This window comes from Lissotriton helveticus, chromosome 9 (genome assembly GCF_964261635.1).
Source record: "Lissotriton helveticus chromosome 9, aLisHel1.1, whole genome shotgun sequence".
Taxonomy (NCBI): Eukaryota; Metazoa; Chordata; class Amphibia; order Caudata; family Salamandridae; genus Lissotriton; species Lissotriton helveticus.
The window spans coordinates 101,006,866-101,016,555 of NC_136070.1; positions in this window are offsets into that span (position 1 = coordinate 101,006,866).

The following is a 9,690-nucleotide window of genomic DNA, read 5'->3' on the forward strand; positions in this document are numbered from 1 at the left end:
ACCCGCGCAGCGGGTGCCGCGAGAAGTTGTAGCAGTCTGCTGGGGGCGGGGCACTGGAAGGGGGCGCGGCTCTCGCAGGAAGAGGACCAGCTGGAGATGGTGAATGCTGGTCCTCGCAGTCCTGGGGCCGGCGCCTCGACCTCCTCGGCGGCCTCACGATCTCTCACTCAGCAGGGCTCTGACCAGGAAAGGTTGTGCTACTCCTGTAGCTAGAATACCGGTGGCGGGAGCAAGAAACAAGAGTCACAAAAACGGTGGGTCTTCCACGAGTGGCACCCGCGCAGCGGGTGCCGCGAGAAGTTGTAGCAGTCTGCTGGGGGCGGGGCACTGGAAGGGGGCGCGGCTCTCGCAGGAAGAGGACCAGCTGGAGATGGTGAATGCTGGTCCTCGCAGTCCTGGGGCCGGCGCCTCGACCTCCTCGGCGGCCTCACGATCTCTCACTCAGCAGGGCTCTGACCAGGAAAGGTTGTGCTACTCCTGTAGCTAGAATACCGGTGGCGGGAGCAAGAAACAAGAGTCACAAAAACGGTGGGTCTTCCACGAGTGGCACCCGCGCAGCGGGTGCCGCGAGAAGTTGTAGCAGTCTGCTGGGGGCGGGGCACTGGAAGGGGGCGCGGCTCTCGCAGGAAGAGGACCAGCTGGAGATGGTGAATGCTGGTCCTCGCAGTCCTGGGGCCGGCGCCTCGACCTCCTCGGCGGCCTCACGATCTCTCACTCAGCAGGGCTCTGACCAGGAAAGGTTGTGCTACTCCTGTAGCTAGAATACCGGTGGCGGGAGCAAGAAACAAGAGTCACAAAAACGGTGGGTCTTCCACGAGTGGCACCCGCGCAGCGGGTGCCGCGAGAAGTTGTAGCAGTCTGCTGGGGGCGGGGCACTGGAAGGGGGCGCGGCTCTCGCAGGAAGAGGACCAGCTGGAGATGGTGAATGCTGGTCCTCGCAGTCCTGGGGCCGGCGCCTCGACCTCCTCGGCGGCCTCACGATCTCTCACTCAGCAGGGCTCTGACCAGGAAAGGTTGTGCTACTCCTGTAGCTAGAATACCGGTGGCGGGAGCAAGAAACAAGAGTCACAAAAACGGTGGGTCTTCCACGAGTGGCACCCGCGCAGCGGGTGCCGCGAGAAGTTGTAGCAGTCTGCTGGGGGCGGGGCACTGGAAGGGGGCGCGGCTCTCGCAGGAAGAGGACCAGCTGGAGATGGTGAATGCTGGTCCTCGCAGTCCTGGGGCCGGCGCCTCGACCTCCTCGGCGGCCTCACGATCTCTCACTCAGCAGGGCTCTGACCAGGAAAGGTTGTGCTACTCCTGTAGCTAGAATACCGGTGGCGGGAGCAAGAAACAAGAGTCACAAAAACGGTGGGTCTTCCACGAGTGGCACCCGCGCAGCGGGTGCCGCGAGAAGTTGTAGCAGTCTGCTGGGGGCGGGGCACTGGAAGGGGGCGCGGCTCTCGCAGGAAGAGGACCAGCTGGAGATGGTGAATGCTGGTCCTCGCAGTCCTGGGGCCGGCGCCTCGACCTCCTCGGCGGCCTCACGATCTCTCACTCAGCAGGGCTCTGACCAGGAAAGGTTGTGCTACTCCTGTAGCTAGAATACCGGTGGCGGGAGCAAGAAACAAGAGTCACAAAAACGGTGGGTCTTCCACGAGTGGCACCCGCGCAGCGGGTGCCGCGAGAAGTTGTAGCAGTCTGCTGGGGGCGGGGCACTGGAAGGGGGCGCGGCTCTCGCAGGAAGAGGACCAGCTGGAGATGGTGAATGCTGGTCCTCGCAGTCCTGGGGCCGGCGCCTCGACCTCCTCGGCGGCCTCACGATCTCTCACTCAGCAGGGCTCTGACCAGGAAAGGTTGTGCTACTCCTGTAGCTAGAATACCGGTGGCGGGAGCAAGAAACAAGAGTCACAAAAACGGTGGGTCTTCCACGAGTGGCACCCGCGCAGCGGGTGCCGCGAGAAGTTGTAGCAGTCTGCTGGGGGCGGGGCACTGGAAGGGGGCGCGGCTCTCGCAGGAAGAGGACCAGCTGGAGATGGTGAATGCTGGTCCTCGCAGTCCTGGGGCCGGCGCCTCGACCTCCTCGGCGGCCTCACGATCTCTCACTCAGCAGGGCTCTGACCAGGAAAGGTTGTGCTACTCCTGTAGCTAGAATACCGGTGGCGGGAGCAAGAAACAAGAGTCACAAAAACGGTGGGTCTTCCACGAGTGGCACCCGCGCAGCGGGTGCCGCGAGAAGTTGTAGCAGTCTGCTGGGGGCGGGGCACTGGAAGGGGGCGCGGCTCTCGCAGGAAGAGGACCAGCTGGAGATGGTGAATGCTGGTCCTCGCAGTCCTGGGGCCGGCGCCTCGACCTCCTCGGCGGCCTCACGATCTCTCACTCAGCAGGGCTCTGACCAGGAAAGGTTGTGCTACTCCTGTAGCTAGAATACCGGTGGCGGGAGCAAGAAACAAGAGTCACAAAAACGGTGGGTCTTCCACGAGTGGCACCCGCGCAGCGGGTGCCGCGAGAAGTTGTAGCAGTCTGCTGGGGGCGGGGCACTGGAAGGGGGCGCGGCTCTCGCAGGAAGAGGACCAGCTGGAGATGGTGAATGCTGGTCCTCGCAGTCCTGGGGCCGGCGCCTCGACCTCCTCGGCGGCCTCACGATCTCTCACTCAGCAGGGCTCTGACCAGGAAAGGTTGTGCTACTCCTGTAGCTAGAATACCGGTGGCGGGAGCAAGAAACAAGAGTCACAAAAACGGTGGGTCTTCCACGAGTGGGTCTTCCACTGTACTGATAGCTAGGACGGGTTTAGCACTGCAAAAGCTCATTGACGCGTATGTGTCATACAGGGCTTCATTGGACCTCCGGGTCAATGGAGCGAAAACGTATATTTTGATCATGGGGAAACGGCCCAGAAGACCTCCTTCTTTTCACATTTCTGGCCGTAGAGTTGAAATTACCCAAACTTTTCTATATTTGCGTCTTCTATTTATTAGCTCAGTCTCATGGTCAAACATGGCAGTGAACAGATGTAATGTGTTAGAAAAAAGCACTATGGAGATATTCTCCTTTGTGAAGAAAATTCGTCTCGAAGCCATTGGAGGCAATACAAACGATTTTTTTTCGCTAAAGCAATCTCAGCAGCCACATATGGGGCAGGGATCTGGGAATGACGAATGCTGATGCCCTACAACAAATAGAAGATTGTTTTTATAAGAAACTACTGGCTCTCCCTGAAAGCTGTTCTAATTTTAATCTTCACAATGAGTTGAATGTTCCCTTTATAGGAGACTTCATTTGGCTCGCTCCGGTTTTATTTTGGCATTCTATTTGGAGGAGGGATACGGTGGAGTTAACACAAAATATTATAAATGATTGCTTAATCCACGACCAGGCACATAAGGTACCATGGATTCAATATGTAACAGAAACATTGATAGCTCTGGGACTTAAATCCCTTTATACGGATCCAGCCAATTGCCATTCGATTTCTAAAATTGAAATTAAACACCACTTCAATTACACAGGGGTAATGATAGGTCCAAAATAAATCGCAAAAAAACTATGGTATCACTATATTCAGGGTTTCCTCCTATCCCCTTTCATTCAAACTCTTACCTACTTTTTGTTACAAATATACGACATCTTTATGTATTGGTGAGATTTTAATTAAACCTTATGTCGTGCATGATGGGCTTTCTCACTGGAGTTTATTCGCTTAACAAATTGCCATTTTTCCGTGTGATGGTGCCTTGCCACAATCTAATCTACACCTTATTTTATTTTGCTAATTTTATACGACAAACCGTTAAAAGTTTATTATTCCACTTTTGCAGAAACTTAAATTTGTGCAATGTCGCTAAGCTCCCAATTTCTTCCAAACGCTGCTTTATTCATGTGTGTACTTTCCCTTGCATCTTATCTATGTATGGCGTTAACAACCAGGAAATAAATTGGTTTGTAATACTATCTAACCAGTCATATATCTTAATTTCATTTTGTATGGAATCATGTATATTATATTATGAATCAGATGAATTTAGAAGTCACTTAAAAGATGGATTTTAGCTTCTGTTTTATTCCTTTTAAAAACAAATGCTATTGGTATATAATTCTTTGTATGCAAATTCAGTGGCAATATATTTTTGTAAAACTTTTATCCCTAAAAGTATAACGTTCTGTGAGAATGCACTGTAAGATATACTGAACTTTTATGAACTTATCTTCAAGATCGAATAAAGTTATTTGACTGACTGACATATATTTCTTTTAGCTTCGAATGTCATCTTTCTCCATGGTGATGACAGCCTAGCAGTGAACATTTAGACACGTGTTTCGCCCCTTGACTGCACACATGCTTGGAGCTTTTTAAAGGCTGATTCAGGCTGCTGCAATTCACTGTTTTATACTACTGATTTTCCTCGTTCATAACGAATCTCATATCATTGCTGTGTGATTTAACATATATGATGGGTTTATAGAGAAAAGACAGAGCATCTCCTTAACTGGCTTAGATTAGAGAATACAGAAAATGATTGATTTCTTGAGAAAGTAGCATGAGGCTTGTTTTTTGAGGTCAGTTAATGCCTGCAGTCGTTGCAGGTCCTGACTTGCGGTCTGTGGTTAGAAGGGTTGGTGCACTAGACTCAGGTTCATACAGTGCTGTACTGTGAGCTTGTCTTCGTACTGCAGGGGGTTTGTAGAGGGGTGTATAGTTAATAGAGAGGACAATGTGAGGGTAGATGACAATGCGGCACATGAAGAGATGTAGGTCAGATGGAAATACTGGAGTATTGAGAACCTGGCACATGAGAGGGCGAGGGAGAACTGAAGTCACAGTGTAGTGCGAGACACAGGACAATTGAAACTTGACGACAGTCTGAGATGTGTGATAGACTAGGTTCTAGGGCAATGCATATGGGATATGTGGGATAGCAGGGACTTTGGAGAAGAGTAAAATGAAGGGAGAAGGGAAAGTGGGACAGTCAGGGTTGTGGGGCAATTTGGAATATAGGACAGTCATGGTGTTGGCCAAATCAGGACATTGGTCAATAATGGGTTTGAAAGAGTTAGCGCTGCATGTAGCAAGTTGTAAGCTACAGGATACAGGGCGGTCAAGGAGTAAGGGCATTTAGATGGAAAAGGGGTGTCCTTTCTTGATTACAACTTCACCATGTAGAATGAAGACATGTTTATCAATCAGAGCTGGACATTTAGCTAAAACAAAAACTGTGACACTCAAATCCTTCCTTTATGTGGCATGGAGATGTTTATCCAATGTCACAGCTGGAAGCGCTCCTATGCAGTATCAAGGTGCTGGCAAATGGGTTGCCTGCAATTTCCACCTACAGAACTGTTACAGCCCTTGCCTTTAGTGCTGTAATCGCTGTACCTGTCTCAAGTGTTATATGTGAATTTTTCAGATTTCTTTATAAACCCATTGCGCAACAATCTATATTCTCTTAATTCTGAGCTGTTGCCCTATTCGTCCTTTAGTCTCTAGATTTGAACCTGTTCTGGTTTGGCTTGACAGAGAGAGCCCCATGGTCTCTGATACACTTCAACCCACTGTAGCTTAGAACATCCTTCCAAGAAAGGTGTAAGCTAAAACATAATGCCACAGTTAACATGGGGAGGCTGTCTTTTTTAGACTGCTCAGGTAGTTTGTCCAGGAGCTCCAGAATGGGATCTTTTTGCACAAACACTTTATAGGAGTTATGGTGTCACTGCGTTTATAAAGCGCTATACAGTAACATCCAGAAGGAAGTACCCCAACAGTGGCGTCGCCCCACTGCTTTTCAGCAGTGTAAATGAAGGAAAAATAAAATGATAATAACTCAATGTTATTATCATTTTATTTTTTCCTGCTGCAGCAGCTTTGCGGGCGGGTCTGCTCTGCTCACAGAGCAAGGGGTGCAGTGGTGGGCACTATGTAAGTGTGCATGAATGGTTTGGCCGGCCATCTCGGGCCGGCCAAACACTCATGCGCACTTTGCATGTTCTCCACCCAGGCTGCATTATAGCCTGGGTGGAGGAAATTCCCAGCCTTCCAGTCCTCGTCTGAGCGCCCAACCACTGTGCTGAGGCCAATCACAACGCTGCATTGCAGAGTTGTGATTGGCTTAGGGGAGCCTGGGTGCTTTCTTTTACCCCAGCAGTGGCATCACTCCACTGCTTTTCAGTAGTGTAAATGAAGGACAAATAAAATGATAATAACTCAATGTTTTATTATCATTTTACTTTTTCCTGCTGCAGCAGCTTTGCGGGGAGGGGCTGCTCTGCTCACAGAGCAGGGGTAGCGGTGGTGGGCACATTGTAAGTGTGCATGAATGGTTTAGTCGGCCATCTCCGGCCGGCCAAACAGTCATGCAAACTTTACATGTTCTCCATCCAGGCTGCATTACAGCCTGGGTGGAGGACATGCCCAGGCTTCCAGTCCTTGTCTGAGCGCCCAACCACTGTGCTCAGAACAATGACAATGCTGCTTTGCAGAGTTGGGATTGGCTTAGGGGGGCCTTGGTGCTTCCTTTTACGGCCCGACGTGGAGTAGAGATGCGGCAATAAGGTACTTTTTTTCTCTTTTATTAACCCCACACTCGAGGGGCTTTATCAAGAAAAGAGTCATATATGAACCATATATGAACATACTTTCTGGTTTTGATTTCTGGCATAGGCATAACTCCTTTAACAAGCATATTGTTTTGGACATGGAGCCGAAGAGTTGTCTTTAGTTCATTAGTATTGGGTCTGATTTCCTTAGTCTTAAAATTAGTCTGGCTGCCGGGTTTTGTAGGACTTGTACCATCCGTATAAGGAATTTAGGCACAAAGAGGGAATTACAATCATACAATCCTGATTTAGTTCCTTTCTAGACACGGTCAAAAAGGATGGAAGAATTTTCTCTGATGATTCTTAGAATCTCAAAATCAGTCAGTATATTTTGAATTTGTTCAGTGAAGGGTGGCTCTGAGTCTACAATCAACCCAAAATTCAATTTTGCTGAACGGGAGAGACAATCATGAGGCTAATTGCTAGTGGAGCCAAGGAGCGGGATTCAGTCTTCTTGCCATTTAAAACTAGAGTTAAAATTAATCTGTTTAGCAATGTAACTGAGGCAGCATTTTATAATGAATGTGGTCTCCACCGGTCTTCATCCAGTCTAATAATCAACTGTGTATTGCCTGTATATGTATGGAATTAAATTCTCAATTAGATTAGCCAGGGGTGCCATCCATATATAGATAAGACTGTCCTGCTCAGTACTGAGTCCTGTAGCACACCAACAGAAATGGGTGTTGGGGAAGATCTAACTTTACCCAAAGTGACTGTTTGTGTCTAGTCCTGTAGAAACGAGATAAACCAAGCTAGAACTCTCCCAGAAATCCCAGCAGCTTCAAGCCATTGGAGTAGAATGGTACGGGAGATGGTGTTGAATGCTGCTGATAAATCTAATTATATCATGACAGCCACTCGATTACCATCCAAAACAGACGTCATATCTTCTAAGGCTTTGGTTCCCTTGCAAAAACCTGACCTGGATTTGTGCAGCAACCTATGCTACTCAAGATGATCTGAAACCTAAAAGTGGACTTCCATTGCCATTAATTTACCAAAGAGAGGAAGAAGGGAAAAAGGTCTAAAGTTAGCCAAGATGACTAGGTCAAGAAAGGTTTTTTTTTAACTATGAAGAGATTATTGCTGTCTTCCAGTTATCTGAAACTTTGCCTGAAGAGAGGAATCAATTACACATTTAGTTAAGATACGGAAAGATTGTATAAATATTTTCGTTTAAGTTGCTGAACTGGACATACATTCAGAGGGAATGAAGAACACATGTTCCTAAGGATTTTAGTGCTGTCGGATTCTGATATGAGGGTGAAAGCTGTCCATCTAATATCAAAAGAGGGTTTGGTGTGTATGATCGTCTCACCAGTAGCCAGGCATGTTGTGAACCCTCCACTTTAGGTGCTACTGCACGTGTGCATTGTTTTATGGGCCACTCATAATAAAGTAATAATAAACACCAGAGAAAGATGTGTTGAATGGTGAACATACTGAATGATGGATGAAAGAATGAATGTGAAGGTGAAATGCTGATCTTCAGTGGGTGGATGGAAGAGTGAAAGGATAAAGGGATAGATGCTTGGATGGAAGAGACGAGGGAGGTCTTCTGGGGAGAGTCAGCTAACTTAGGGCCATATGCAGGTAAATGGCATTTACCGAATCGTAAATACCAAATTTTACCGATTCGGTATTTACAAATTGGTAAATGCCATGTAGGTAATTATTCTGTAACAATTACAGAATCGGTAAGAATCGGTAATTACCGATTCGGTAATTACCAAATTGGTATTTGGCATTGATTCCTATGGGCCTTGAAGCCCATAGGATGCAATAGCAGATACCGATTCGGTAATTACCTAATCGGTAAAATTACCGATTTTACAAGGGGGACAGGGTGTCACTTTGACACCCTGTTGCACCCCTGTTTCTGGCTTGTGTGCCATGTGACACACAGACATGCCCTTAGGGCATGTCTGTGTGCCACATGGCACAGGTGTACATGCACAGATGTGCATGTACACAGGAATTCGTTATTTACCATGCAATAATATTTCATGGTAAATAATTAATTCCTAAGGGCCTGTGGCACTGTTTCCAGTGCCACCTACATCCCATATTACCGATTCGGTAAATATACAGAATCGGTAATATTTTGGCCACCTACATCTGAAACTCAAAATACCGGTCGGTAACGGCCAAAATCGGCCGTTACCGACCAGTATTTGGCCACCTACTTATGGCCCTTAATGGCTACTTATCAAAAGAGAATCCTTTCTGTGTATTAATCTTTCCTTTGGTGGCCAAAAAAGCCTACACATTCAAATCAATACCAGTTTTACAATTATGGTATTACAAAGATATTAAGTAAATATTCGTACTCCACACTAGAAAATCATTTTTTTACTCTCAAAAGTTTATTATACAGGAACATATATATTAAAAACCATTGTTTAAAATTTCAGACAATTAGTATTCTACGTAGGGTGCTCTGGTACAATCTTAAATACTGTCTAACAGTTCCGGTTACGGTATCTACCTCAGAGTCACTCCCTATTGGAAAAATTATAAAAAATTGTGCATTTTTATGCTCACAAATTAAATACAAAATACATATAAACCATATACATATTAAAAGTCCCACTGTCGACGCGTTTCAGTGCGTTGGTTATAATTATGGCACCTTCCTCAGGACGGACGAGTTTAAAACCACAGATTATTTCACTTCTTTTTGAAGTATAGGGGTAGAGGTCCTTCTATTGATTTTCAGGACATCTATATCTCCTTGTATGGTTGCGGATGGAGTCACTCACTACGAGGTCTCTTTAGGTCATTGACTTTCATAGGGTTCTGGTAGACACTTTATTAAATGGTGTCTGTCGAGCAGGTAAGTTGTATTGATGTGCACCGTCTGAATTAGGTTATCATGCCGTGCCAATAGCCTTTGCGTCTGATGCGGACAATCAGGCTGTTCTTTCTTTCACCCCTTCCAGTGGTATCTTTGTACCGATTAGGGGCTATAGTGTCCCTTTATCGCCTGATGTGCAGCGTTCTCTCCTTTTCATTGAGCGCTTTAAGATTCACTGTGGGGTGGGGGGATATTTTCAGTACAGTCCTCTCCCAACCTTCAAATACCGGACACTCGGCGAAACTGCTCCTCACGGCTT